At 40.8% G+C, this 14801-nt stretch overlaps 1 protein-coding gene across 5 annotated transcripts in view; it reads left to right on the forward strand.

The window, feature by feature from the left end:
• The window catches only part of sphkap (SPHK1 interactor, AKAP domain containing), a 259654-nt gene that overhangs the window by 127514 nt on the left and 117339 nt on the right, over window positions 1-14801 (forward strand). The window contains exon 1 of one of the 5 annotated variants that reach the window (XM_079825695.1): window positions 11269-11424. The exons of the other annotated variants lie outside the window; for them this stretch is intronic. The gene's annotated coding sequence lies outside the window, so the exon portion shown is untranslated. Of the gene's footprint in view, window positions 1-11268; window positions 11425-14801 lie in introns of those variants that run through there. 5 annotated transcript variants of the gene reach the window in all.

Consider the following 14801-nt stretch of genomic DNA (forward strand, 5'->3'; position numbering starts at 1 on the left):
GGCATCGTTTAAATGCCACGGCCTACCTGAGCATTGTTTCTGACCATGTCCATCCCTTTATGACCACCATGTCCCCATCCTCTGATGGCTACTTCCAGCAGGATAATGCACCATATCACAAAGCTTGAATCATTTCAAATTGGTTTCTTGAACATGACAATGAGTTCACTGGACTAAAATGGCCCCCACAGTCACCAGATCTCAACCCAATAGAGCATCTTTGGAATGTGGTGGAACGGGAGCTTCGTGCCCTGGATGTGCATCCCACAAATCTCCATCAACTGCAAGATGCTATCCTATCAATATGGGCCAACATTTCTAAAGAATGCTTTCAGCACCTTGTTGAATCAATGCCACGTAGAATTAAGGCAGTTCTGAAGGCAAAAGGGGGTCAAACACAGTATTAGTATGGTGTTCCTAATAATCCTTTAGGTGTGAGTGTATAGCTGGATGTCAGTAAGAATGGAGACAATACCTCCTATAACCCAAAAAGATGTCCTCTTCTTTAAGTGTAATTTAAATTCATCCTTCTCTGATATTGTAAATTTTGTTTTATTGATCGGTAAATATCATATCCATACTTGTAAATGGAAAAAAATGTAAGCCCTCATTTAATATATTTCTATGGGAGTTTGTTAAAATCAGAGTTTCAGAGCTTCAAATGTTTCAAGAAACATAATCGAAAGTTTGAAACCTTATGTTTCTCTTTGTCATAATATTTATTATTTAAATATTTTTTAAATGTTTATTTTGGCTACCTTTTTGTCTCGACCCTTGCTTCTTGTGCTTCTTTTTTTATTTTATTTTGTATTTTATTTTATTTATTTATTTTTATTCCTTCGTAAATTCAAACTCTATGTTTGTCCCAATGGAAGTGTCTTACATTGTTGGTTGTTCCCTGTCTTGTTATGTATATTTTGCAATAAAACATTTTGAAAATAAAAGGTCACCTGGTCCGATGAGTCCCGTTTTCTGTTACATCACGTGGACGGCCGTGTGCGTGTGCACCTTTGACCCTGGGAAGTGATGCACCAGGATGCACTGTGGGACAATGACGATTGGTGGAGGGAGTGTGATGCTCATATGGACAAAAATTTGACATGTGCCACCTACCAAAACATTGTTACAGATTGTGGGCTATATATCCGTGACCAAAAGTATTGGCAGTGGCAAAGTTTGCAGGTTCAGTTGTTGTGGTGTTGATTCACATCGTTTCAAAACTATATATATTTTGATTTGCGTCTGCATCAGGTTCCAATGCAGACATCTAGAGCACAAACTGACATGACGTGCCTGCTAAATTGGAGGGAAGCATTTCTGTACACTTAAAAAGCTATCGAATGTCTAAACCTGGAATATAGTGCACAAAAAATTTTTTGGTGCATTTATAATATTTTTTTGTCCTTTCTGAGGCTTAATAATAGCAACCATAACACAGAGTATCTGATTTGGATTGGTCCCCTCAGACTGATTACGAAAAACGAGTATTGGATCAGCACATCCCTACTCCCTTATGACTGAAATCTCTAGATAGCGAGAAAGAGAAATTGATAAAGAATAAACAGGATGAGTAAGAATGTATATCCATGTTGAAACCCTTAGGCCAGCTCTCTCTGCTGCCATCAAAGTCACAGTGACAGCTGTCAGTCGTCATCACGAGCCCAACATGGGCAGTTCTGAATAATGCACGTTAAACAGCCGACCTCTGTCCGGAGAGACAGATGAGAGACACGCCGGAGTCAGCGGCGCGTATCAGTGTTTGGACAACAGTCTTATCAGTCATTAAATAAGCAGTAAATTAAACCAGTTGTGTGTTCAGAATAATGTCAGTAGAGGCAGTGATTAAACGTCTGCCGCTTGTATGCTGCCTTCTGCATCATTTATTACACTATAAAACTGTAACCAGTAGGATCATAATAGCACGTCCCTGAAGAGACACATTTTCAGGCAGCTATTTATGCCTTAATGTTGACTGGGGACTGAAGGTTGAAAGAGGATATTTTGCGTTGTGAAAATGTGCTATAGAAACGTGTGGGCGCTGATGGTTATTAGAGTTGAATCATACTAGTTATACTTACTGAAGATGCTGAACCTGTGGGGAAACTGAGAGAATCACTACTGGGCTTTGTCAGTCTCGTATGCACTAAAAGATGCAGACAGCAGTTTCTCTTTCCTCTCACTTTCTCTCTGATAAATCAATGAAATGTATGGTATAGGGTGTGGAAATAACAACACTTCTTTATGCTGAGATGAGGAGCACTTCTATCGACCCTTTTCACATTTGCAGGGTTCTCCGAAGCGGAAGTTGTCATAGTTGGGTAACTATGACATCTAATATAATTTCCATGTTACCATTTGATCCAAAAGCAAAATATGTAATTCATGATAGCATTTGTATGACTTTAAAGAGTTTGATTACGGTGATCATGATAGAGAGAGAAATCATTCCCACAGCTGTGTTAACTAATAATCTGGTAACACTTTACATTATGGTTGTATTAGTTAACATTGGGGTTCCCACGGGTCCTTGAAATCCTTGAAAGTTTGTGAATCTGAAAAAGGCCCTGGAAAGTTTTTGAAAATAAACATGCATAGATACAGGTCCTTGAAAGTGCTTGAATTTATTTTGCGCAAGAAGTTTTCTGGAAAACATTAACTATTATTCCCTCCGGTGCACTAATGTGTTATTTCGCCAACACTTTGTGGCCTATGCATACTAGCTTGCTTGATTTACGTTAGTTACACGCATGTATGTGTCACGTTAAAGGTGTCATGAACTGGCTTTTTTATTTTTTATACTGTTGTCTGAGGTCAACTTATGACGTCCGCGTGGTTTTTACATTGAAAAACATCATAATGAATAGGTAATAGGCTATTTTCTGCCCTGGTTTTGAGGCTCTCTGAAGAAACACTGGGTTTTGATGGGCGTGCCGCACTGAAGACTTGGAAGTAAACGCCCACAGCTAGGATTGGATAAGATTTGCATATTTAATGAGCTTCTGCTCCCCTGTCAGGGAAAGCATGTGGGGAAACCTCAACCGGAATGATTCTCCCACAGGACTCGCAAAAATGTCTTTATCAAACAAACACAATGATTTATCTTTCATCCACCCACGATTGATTGGAATGTTATTTTTTTATTACTTGGCCGGCCCGATCGGTGGATATAAGCGCGAACCGTACACACACACACACTAATAAGAGAGTTATTTCACTATTTAAAATAGCTTACGTTTTGGTTGCCCGTCTGGAAAACGCATAGCCCCGGGACGTTGGGCTTTGCAAGCCCTGGCCCATACATGTCTGAGTCTGATCCCAATTCGCAATGAACCAATTTCAGCACTGTGACAGCGTGCTAAGGTATGTTCAGTTAGACATGTACACGTAATAAATAGATATCAAACGATCTGTAACAATGCAATACTATCACATATAAAAAACATTTTTACTCACATAAGTGTGGTTAATCTCATCCTGTCTGCAAATCCAGTCTCTTGTGGTTAAATGGAGGAACGGACACGTAGTGTCTTCCCCACGTGAGCTGGATATTCACTAAAAATCAAGTTCATCCATGCGTTCATAATATTGGAATCCGAATGAAGCTTATGCGTTATGTTTAGAAATTCGATGCGGTTTAGCTCCATGTAGGCCTGTGTTCTGTTAGTAGCACGAGTCGGTGTGCGGGGCTACAGAATCAGGCGTTGTTCTTCTTCTGTTGAGGCGGTGCTTCACCACACTCTGACATCATAGCCCGGCATATTCTGAGATTAAGCGTTTTCTGGGCCTGGTGTCTGTAAAAGCTTTTCTTTGACTAACAAGGAAGTTTTCAGCTCTGAAACTGACAGGATATTCTTATATTACCATGACCTTTTATATATCAAAAGCTCAAGGGAAAGTTGATTTCGCAATTCATCACCCCTTTAAGTGTTTCCCGCATTAGGTACTTTGTGTTGTACTCTGCCATGACGTTCACGCACGCACGAAACTACTGCGATGGTACCTCAATGTTTTCAGTGCTTACACTGAACCCAAATATGTTCAATGACTATATTGTGTTCAATAAACATAAAATATTTGTGATAATCTGTTGCCCAAATATTTAATTCAATGTTGAATTGCTTTGCTTGTTAAGATAAAGGTAAGAAAAACTTAAAAGCATATTCATATATCTTAAAACTTCTGGTCACATGAGTGTGACAAAAATACAAATACAAATAGAATATCTCTGTCATATGGCCAAAAATGTATGCAAAAAAAATGCTTTTTTGCATAGTTGTGTTTGACACAAAACTGTAACAATGTATCTTATAAGGTAAAGTCATGTAATCTTGCTCTCACTTGAAATGTGTCCCCATATTAAGTCCTTGAATTTGAGGGTATTGGACCTGGAAAGTCCTTGAAAGGTCCTTGAATTTTTAAGTTAATCAAAGTGTGGGAAACCTGTAATGTATTAGTTAACATTAACCATGAACAACACCTCTGTTCAGCATTAGTTAATATTTGTTAACGTTAGTTAATAAAAAATCCAGCTGTTCATGGTTTGTTCATGTTAGTTCACAGTGCATTAACTAATAATAATGCATAATAATGCAATAACTAATAATGCATTAGTAAATGCTGAAATAAACATTAACAAAGATAAATAAATGCTGCAGTTCGTTATTAGTTCATGTTAACTAATGTAGTTAACTAATGTTAACTAATGAACCTTATCGTAAAGTGTTACCCATTTTTTATATGAAATATAACTTTGCTAGATTTATAATGTTAATAACTGTGGAATCACAGTCTGAAATGAAGTCTGAAGACTTGAAATTTCAAGCAGTGACATCAGTGTCCTGCGGCGTGACATTACAATTCATGCAAAATTATTTTTGTACTCTTTGTTCTTAAAGCTCTAAGTGGAATGGCTCCTGAATATCTTAATATGATCTTTTAAACCCAAATACAGTGGTGGCCAGTTTAATTTCATAATGTTCATGAAACTTGCAGATTGGTTGCTCTGACCATCAAATATCAGATGAAGTGAGTCGTACTGTTTTTATCCACTTTTATCTTTAATATTTGGTATGTCCACCTTTTGCAGCAATTACAGCAGCACATCTCTCTGCCATAGTGTCAGTATTTCCTCTGAGAACACTAATGTTATCCCATCCCTTCTGCAACTGAAGCCAAAGGCTTTCCTTTGAATGTACAATAGATCTGCCCATTTTCCAGCTCGCTCCAAATGTGCTCGATGGGGTTGAGGTCCGGACTTTGAGGGGGCCAGTCCATCATTTTCAATGTTCCAGCAGATTCCCTCCGTCGCAGGTACACTCTAAAAAAAAAGGCTCGTAATCATAGGGGAACCTTTTTTAGTGCTATATAGCACCAATTTTGGTGCTTCAGTGGTTCTTCAGCGGTTCTTCAGAGGTGCTATATAGCACCTTAGTCAAAGAACCGGTGAAGAACCTCTGAAGAACCGCTGAAGAACCTCTGAAGAACCGCTGAAGAACCACTGAAGCACCAAAATTGGTGCTATATAGCACTAAAAAAGGTTCCCCTATGATTACGAGCCAAGAACCATTTTTGGTGCAATATAGAACCTTTTTTTTTTTAGAGTGTAGTTAGAAGAATGTTTCTGGTCATTGTCCTCTTGGAAAATAAATCCAGGCCCAATAAGACGACTCCCAGATGTCAAGTGTTCTAATAATTTTGGCCACCACTGTACATCTGTTAGATCTCTGAGATCAACAGAGCAAAGAGTGTTGATGGTTCCCAGATCCAGATTGAAGTTGAGGGGGGTCCGTGCCTTTTCAATTGCTGGGACAGAATTGTGGAATAGACTTCCGGTTTCCCTCAAAATTAGTCTCTTCAGAATCTGAATTCAAATCCAAGTTAAAAACATATATTTTTACCCAGGCTTATGTACTCGAGTATAAGGATACGTCACTCATCAGTGTTTTTGATATTCTCCTCCTCCTTATTGTATTGCAGTCTTAACTGTTTATATTTGAAGGGGCACTTCAAGCGCTGGGAAGATGAATGTGTGTTTATACTGGGTCATTTATGAAGTAGAAATGTGAAATTATTTTTGAATTTGTTGCCTTCTAGACCGAGAAAATACAGAAAATGTATTTTTGTCCCATGTGGATGAAAGACAACAACTCCCAGAATGCACTTGCTTCACTGTCCTATGAGGCCACTACCAAAGCCACGGCTATTGGTTATTTCTTGCCCGCCGTGGCATTGCCCCCAACGTCGTTTTGATATTCATAGTAATACAATAATTTTGTTCAGTTAGAGAACAGACTCTACAATTAAAAACTGAACGTGTCTTTTCAATAAAGTGCGAGTGAGCCGAACGAAAGTCATGGGACAAACGCAGCAGGAGTCAGATTTCATTCATCTCGAGAGAAGAGCTGAGCAGAGCTGAGGGAAGCGTGGCAGTCATTCACGGCGCGTGTCCAGTCTGGCAAGTTTTCGGATCATGCCTATGGAAGCATGAAACTTTCATAGGAATTCATTGAAAGGTTGTTGCTGTGCCACCCCTGTGGGTGGGTTGATAACATGCGGAACTAGCTCCTACTACTGGCTGTAGTCTTTAGCATCTGACCAAAAAATCCTCAGATGACGCAAAATGACAATATTTGCATCATCTGAGGATTTTTTCCAGAAATAAAATGCATAATTCTCTCGTCTCAGGGGGACATGAGGGGGGAAAGTACCATAATTTGAATATACTACCGGGTTTCTGCTGATACAAAGCTTAATGCTAAATCACTGAAGTTACCCTTTAAATTCTATGATTTGTCCAGCACAGTGGTCAACTACTGTTGTTTTTATTGTGCTTTATAAATACATTTTTATTTGATTTGTTTTGAAGCAAAATGATTTGAAACAAAACTTTTCAGATTCTTCTGTTATTGTAGCTTACATGTAGCTTTTATGGCCTCATTAATTTAGTGACTATTTTTACTTTGTGAGGTTCTTAAATGTAATTTAGGGAGGAGCGAGCCTAGGGATCAACAGCCAACAGCCAGAGTATATAAACAGCTGGTTACCTCTCTTCAGTCTCAGCTGTTCCAGCATCCCACCACCTCCCCAAACCAATCTTCATCTTACCTTTCCCTACATAATCATATCCTATATTATTTAGTCACTGTGGGGGAATGTCATAGCTCGAGTTGAAGCTGCTTCATCGAGCCCCTCATCAGCCAGCCAAATTATTTTAACCTAATTCATTTGTCACACTATGTAGCCTAAATTAGTGAAGGGGAAATGTAATAGAAATTGTGCAAAAAAACAAAAAACATTTTGACCAATTACAATGCAAGATATACATTTGGGTATCTATCTATCTATCTATCTATCTATCTATCTATCTATCTATCTATCTATCTATCTATCTATCTATCTATCTATCTATCTATCTATCTATCTATCTATCTATCTATCTATCTATCTATCTATAAAAGATGGCGCCGCCGTGCTCGGTCGCCGTTCAGGTCGCTCCGCTAAGACTTTGCTTTTATTTATTATTCTACTCTCTTTTACTCTCTATTTTTTCCAACGGATCATCTGCTTTGATCTGCTACGACAGCAAAACACTTCTGGAAATTGGTTACCGCTACACTGACCTGTTTCAGGACACTTTCTCCAATCTTCCATCTGAGATTCGCCGGGACGCCGAGTTGAACAATGGCCACTCGAGTCGACGGCGAAGATTCAAAAAACACCGCGGGAAACGCGCTGGGATCCGCAACAGACTGAGAAAAAGAGCATTCAGTCCTCCTCTCCCGAGCATTTTGCTCGCAAATGTCCAATCCTTGGAGAATAAGATGGACGATCTTAGAGCCAGGATAAGTTTTCAACGGGACATGAGAGACTGCAACATCTATTGTCTGTCCGAAACATGGCTCACGCCAGCGGTCCCGGATACAGCCGTGACGCCGTCCGAGAACTTCTCTGTTTTTCGGATGGACAGAACAGCCGAGGCCGGGAAATCTAAAGGCGGTGGAGTGTGTTTCATGATAAACAAGAAATGGTGCGATCCTAGGAACATCTCCATTCTTTCGCGATCCTGCTCGCCTCACTTGGAACATTTAACTCTCATGTGCCGGCCTTTCTACCTGCCGAGGGAGTTTTCCTCGGTCATCGCTACTGCCGTTTATATTCCACCACAAGCAGACACGGGGCTGGCTTTATCTGCCCTCCATGATGTGACCAGCGGCTTCATAAACAAACACCCCGACGCTGCTTTCATCGTCGCGGGTGATTTTAACAAAGCAAACCTAAAGAAAGTATTGCCAAACTTTCACCAGCATGTCTCCTGTCCCACACGAGGAGCAAACACACTGGATCATTGCTACTCTCCGTTTAAGAACGCCTACAAAGCTCGTTCACAGCCAGCTTTTGGCAAATCGGACCATGCCGCCATTTTCCTCACACCGGAATATAAACAAAGGCTCGTTCAAGAGCCCCCGGTGAGGAGGGAAGTCAAACGCTGGTCATCCCATTCAGAGATCACGCTACAGGCAGCTCTTGATGACGTCGACTGGGACATGTTCCGCGCGAGTTCTGAAGACGTCAGCGAGTTCACAGAAGTGGCGCTCTGCTTTATTAACACACTGACAGAGCAAGCCACACAAACAATAACTATAACGTCCTTCCCTAATCAGAAACCGTGGGTGGACAGTTCAATTCGCACTGCAGTAAACTCGCGCACCACCGCTTACAATGCCGGTCTCCAAACGGGGGATATGAGGGAGTACAAAGCTTCTTGTTACGCCCTCCGGCGCGCCGTTAAAGCCGCAAAACTCCGCTATAAAGACCGAGTGGAATCTCATTTCCAACTCAACGACTCCCGGCGGATGTGGCAGGGACTGAGAACCATCTGTGCTTTTGGAACTAAATCCTCTGCAGAGGTGAGAGCTGATCCGTTGCTGGTGAACGAGTTAAACTCTTTCTACGCTCGCTTTGATGGTAATCGCGGCAGCGCGACTCCGGCGAGTGACGCGTCAGAGAGAGTCCCTCAGAGCAGCAACGGTCACGTGATCTCTGTCTCGGAGGACGAGGTTCGGAGTGCACTCAAACGTGTGGATGTCAGGAAAGCTGCTGGGCCGGATGGTATTTCAGGTCGTGTTCTGCGGTCCTGTGCTGATCAGCTCGCAGGGCTCTTTACATCCATATTCAACGAGTCCCTTGCTACATCTGTTGTCCCCACCTCCTTCAAACGATCCTCCATCATCCCTGTACCTAAGATCAGTAAACCCTCTTGCCTAAATGACTATCGTCCAGTGGCTCTCACATCTTTAGTCATGAAGGTCTTTGAGAGACTCATTAAAAACAACATTTGCTCCTCCATTCCTGACACTTTGGACCCTCTTCAGTTTGCCTATCGTCCCAATAGATCGACTGAAGATGCCATCTCTCACGTCCTTCACTCCTGCCTCACTCACATCGACAGCAAAAGTGGGAACTATGTCAGGCTGCTATTTATTGACTATAGCTCAGCCTTTAACACCATAGTTCCCATTAAGCTAACACACAAACTCCTGGATCTAGGCCTGAATTCTTCTCTCTGCCTCTGGATTGAAGATTTCCTCACTGGCAGACCCCAGGCGGTGAGAGTAGGCCAGTTCACCTCCACCTCCATCACCCTGAGTGTTGGAGCTCCACAGGGCTGTGTGCTGAGTCCCCTGCTCTACTCTCTCTACACCCATGACTGTTTGTCCACACACAGCTCCACCTCCATCATCAAGTTTGCTGATGATACTGTTGTCCTGGGTCTCATCTCCAACAACAATGAGACGGCATACTTGGACGAAGTGGAGCAACTGACATCATGGTGCCAGGACAACTGTCTCTCTCTGAATGTTAACAAGACCAAAGAACTGATTGTGGACTTCAGGAAGAGACAGCATCGGTCATACTCCCCTCTCATGATCAGCGGGACACCGGTAGAGAGAGTGAACAGCTTCAAATACCTGGGTGTGAACATCTCCGAGGATCTGACCTGGACTACACACATCCAGACACAGGTGAAAAAAGCCAGGCAAAGACTGTACCACCTGCGCCAGCTGAGGAAATTCAGGGTTTCACCAGCCATCCTGAAAACTTTCTATCGAGGGGCGATAGAAAGTGTCCTGACTCAGTGCATCACAGCGTGGTACGGGAACAGCACCAGTCACGACTGCAAAGCCCTGCAAAGAGTGGTGCGCTTATCCGAGCGCATCTCAGGCTCAGCTCTCCCGTCTCTGCAGGACATCTACACCAAACGCTGCAGAGGTAGAGCTACTAAAATCATCAGAGACATTAATCACCCTGCAAACTCTCACTTCACCCTGCTGCCATCTGGTAAACGCTTCCGTAGCCTGATGGCAAAGACTGAAAGACTCAGGAGGAGTTTCTTCCCCCAGGCCATCAGACTCCTGAACTCAGTCACGTGACTCACTTCACCCCCGCACACACATAAACATACAGTCTTTTAACATTAACATCCACATACTGCAATTGCACTGCACTTTACGTCCCTATTGTTACTGCGTAACAACCTGTAATAAACCCTGCACATTATACTTCTTTATATATACATATTATATATTTTATGTTAACCACTTATTTTTAAGTCTACAGTTTATCTCACTTATCATATCCACATATTTTTTATATTTTTATTTTTATCTTATTTCCTATTTTTATCTTTTACTTGATTTATTTATAATTCTACTTATGTTAATACTTTTTATTCTAATTTTATTCTATTTCTATTTAATTTCTTGTAACTGTTATTTGCACTGTCCATGGAGCGGACCTGTTTACATTTCACTGCCAGTTGTATATTGTGTATATAACTGTGTATGTGACAAATAAAACTCTTGAATCTTGAATCTTGAATCTTGAATCTATCTATCTATCTATCTATCTATCTATCTATCTATCTATCTATCTATCTATCTGATATCAGTTTGCACATACATGTATGGAGCATTTTCTGTGTAACACTGCATTTCATGAACCGTTTCAAATGTTGCCCATCTGTCTTCATTTTCCTTTTTTAACTGGTCTTGTTATGAGCACCGACGCGTTGTGAGACGCGTTACAGCTTTCTTTTTATCAAATTAAACCGCAGTGACGTCGAGTTCCCCCGCTGTTTTGATTATGCTTGACCGGCCCATAGCCGTATCTGGCGTTCACTGCCGTACAGTCTGTGCGCAGCTCCCGCGCGCCCGTATATTAACTAACAGAGCGCAGCGCGAGCGCTGGAAATTCCTCCGCTGCCCTGACAGACTGTGATGTGCTCGCGCTCGGGACAGGGGGACCGGCACCGCCACAGCGTTTTGGCTTCTTGGCACGCAGGATATAGGAACAAAAAAATCTACTTAGTGCTTGTTTTTTTGTCGGACGAGTGGCAGAAGCTCAGTGCCTTGTGAAAACATTGGGGTAAGTGTGCGCATTTTAACCTTTCCATCTTAAATCGTGTAGCACGACGCACTGTTCTTAACATGATACGAATCATATGTTCGATATCCTCCTTTAATATGCTTCTAAGCAACATAGTCTGACCTTTTGGGGTGTAAAATCCGATTCACTTGAACTTAAACGACACGGAAAGACTTTAATTAGTATCCTAAACAATAATTGTGCAGCGCGGGCACTCGCGTGCGCTCCATGGGGCATGGCCTGAAAAAAAGTGTACAAGCTCCAAGATGTGGTGTGAATGTGTATTTGAACAGGTTTGCTTTGCATACATTCGGGTGTTTACAGACTCGTGTTTGTTTAGATTCAAATAGACTGAGCGCCATTCTGTTTACTCAGCTAACTGTTTGCGCACTCCTCCAGAATAAATGTTAAAGGCATTGTAGTAGCCTAGGATTAATGTTCGTGTGTCTGGATGATTGAGCACAGAAAAGAGCTCAAGATAAGGAGTCTTTGTAAAACAACCTATTTATCTCAGGTGGCTCCTGGCGTCGCGCAGTGCACGCTCATTTATTGCGCATCTGTTCGCGCGCCGGGTTTATATGGAAACTCGGTTTCTTTTTATTATTATTTTTCCTTATAGCAGATTCGCCGCTTTCCCATATGATGAACTACAAGGATTACCACCTGAGACTACGGTGACAGATATCTGGTCTCGGTTGTCAATCTTAAAACGATTGTGAGAAGCGTGTAAAGCGGCGGGTCTCCTTTCACCTCAATCTCTGACCTAAATGGTAAACAGTATCATTTTAAAACTAACCATGACAGCGAAATGAATGATTTAAAACGAAGTGTCATTACAATCTCAAAGTTCATTAACCACATCAAATTAAAGATGATTTGAGGGAACATGTTCCAGACTGCCAAAGAGGAATAATAGCAGTCACGCTGCGCGTTCTGTCGCGCGCGCGCGCGGAGAGCGGCACACGCACGAAACAAATTAACTAGGCTACTTGCCTGTGATATATTGCTTTTCTGGACAACTACGAATCGTTGATTCAATTGATTTAGATTTAAACTGTTACAGTAGTAAAATGGCCAGAATAACCGGGCTTAAAACCGCGTTAAATATGAAATTATCCTCGTGACAGCTCAAGGCTTTGTAAACAGAAAAAAAGACTCAGGTGAGCAGCCTGCCATTGTATATTAGCCAATCAGAAAGGGTTACTGCCTGTCAATCATTTTGGGTGTTCAGGTGACATTTTGAGTCTTGGGTTTTGGACAGAGGGCGCATGTCAACAAATCACTCATTGTTAATTTTGTAGATGCTTATCAAAATCAAGATCTTGGTGTCTATATAGTTACAGTATATTTAGGGGAGAGCAGGGCACAACCTAACGCTTTTTGACTTTCTCAGTTTGTGTAAATCCACTTGGGGTTCAGAGTGTTTATTTTTTTCCACATTAATTGCACACATGTCTAGTACAATTATGTGGTTTTGTTTCATTAATACAGTGTATACTTTTTTCTTGATTTACCCCGAAAGAATGGAAGTGAAATGTGACAACATGCCCCATAGGTGGGGTACATTGTAACATGTGAGGGGCACAATGTAACATGACCAAATAACAGCATAAAATGTTACCTGATATAATAAAAAAATAAAATAATATTTTGTCAACAAAATACAATTATTAACTTTTTAAAATAAAATAATGGCATTTTTTAATCATTAAAAGTATAAGCATTTTTGAGTTTGACTACAAACACATCACTAAATACAGCTATACAGCATAATTCAAAACATAATAATAATTAATATATAAAAAATAATTTCTGAACATTAACTCCCAGACATTATTCACCCTTTTCTCATGGTTTCTCAAAATAATTCATAAAAGTATAGAATATAATGGCATATTTCTAATAGGGGCTCATTGTAACGTAGTGTTAGAGAACACACATCTGCGCAACTGGGATGTAAACCGCGGCTTGTGTCTTCTGCTGTTAGATCAGCATTAAAGAACATCTCTACTGTTAAATAACAGATATAAGATTACAATAATATCGGATTTGTCTTATTTTAAATAAACACAAAAAAACAGAGATGAAAAGAAATTTACTTTTGCTATGGTTAAATACATGTTCAGTAATATCTTCCAGAGATTTTTTAATTTTGGCGATATTTTTTCTCTAAATAATGTTGATTTGGCAACTAGTAAATACACTAAGTTTCGTCATTCTGGCATGTGTGGAAAGGGTTAAAACATGCGTGTTACAACTAACCCCGCATTAGATTGTGCCCCGCGCTCCCCTAGTCAGCAAATGAGTGATATTGCTTCTACTGATATTTTAATTATAGCCTAAACACATTTTTCCAAATTTTGATCGATGTGGTGCAAAATGCAAACCGCCTATGCAAACTCGCGTTGTCACATGAGATCTGGAAGTGTAAGTTTGTATGAAGTCACTCCTCATTTGCATAAAACCTTGTCATCCTGTTGCCAAAGGTCGCTGTTTGCCATGCCACTGGAAGTCACTACCCAGCTAACGAAAATATGTTCTAAGAACGTTTTATTAACATTCTCATTAAGTTGTTGAAACATTACGTTCTCTGAATGTTCAAAACGTCCCGTTTTTTACGTTTTTAAAAATGTTTTTTCTTGGTTATATGAACGTTAGGGGAACATTTAATTTGATCATTTTGCAAACATTATTGGAAATGTTCATTTTGAATGTTCTCTGAAACAAGTAAAAGAGAACTTTGAACAAGCATTCTATTGACGTCACTGGTAGAACTTTGAGAGAACCTTTCCGGAACATTAGCTAAAGTTCTGAGAATGTTCTCTCTTAGTAACTCTCGGTGAAAATTGAGTTCAGTTCTCTGGTGGTGTGAACGGGGCTTAATTCAGCATTTGCATTACTCGCCGAAGCTCTGACTGACAGACTGAGAAAATTGAATGCGCTTTTGACAGGTCATCATGTGCAAAGTGCACATGCGAGTGTGTTTGTGTGTGTTTAATCATGTTTCAGTACCATTACTGTCCTCCGGCTATAAAATGTTTCCATTTTTCTGTTGATAAACAATAACAACCCTTCACATAACCATTGACATGATTTCCATAAAGACTGGAGATTCAGTGTGCTCGGGCCCACGACACATCCAAACGCACCAGGCAGCTGCGCTCATGTCCTCCGGGGATAATTTGAGGATTTTTAACATCTGTTTTCATTCAGCTGCAATGCGATCACAAGAGTGTATTTGATGGCTGTCAAGTGACATTTATGGTTTCATGTCATAACCCATTGCATTAGGAGGAGAAAGAGAGTTCAGTCTGACACGAGCTACACAAATGAGTGTCTGCTGTCTTGTAAATTTCAAGAACAGTTGTATGGTTTTA

The sequence above is a fragment of the Gobio gobio genome (assembly GCF_949357685.1).
Source record: "Gobio gobio genome assembly, chromosome: 9".
Lineage (NCBI taxonomy): Eukaryota > Metazoa > Chordata > Actinopteri > Cypriniformes > Gobionidae > Gobio > Gobio gobio.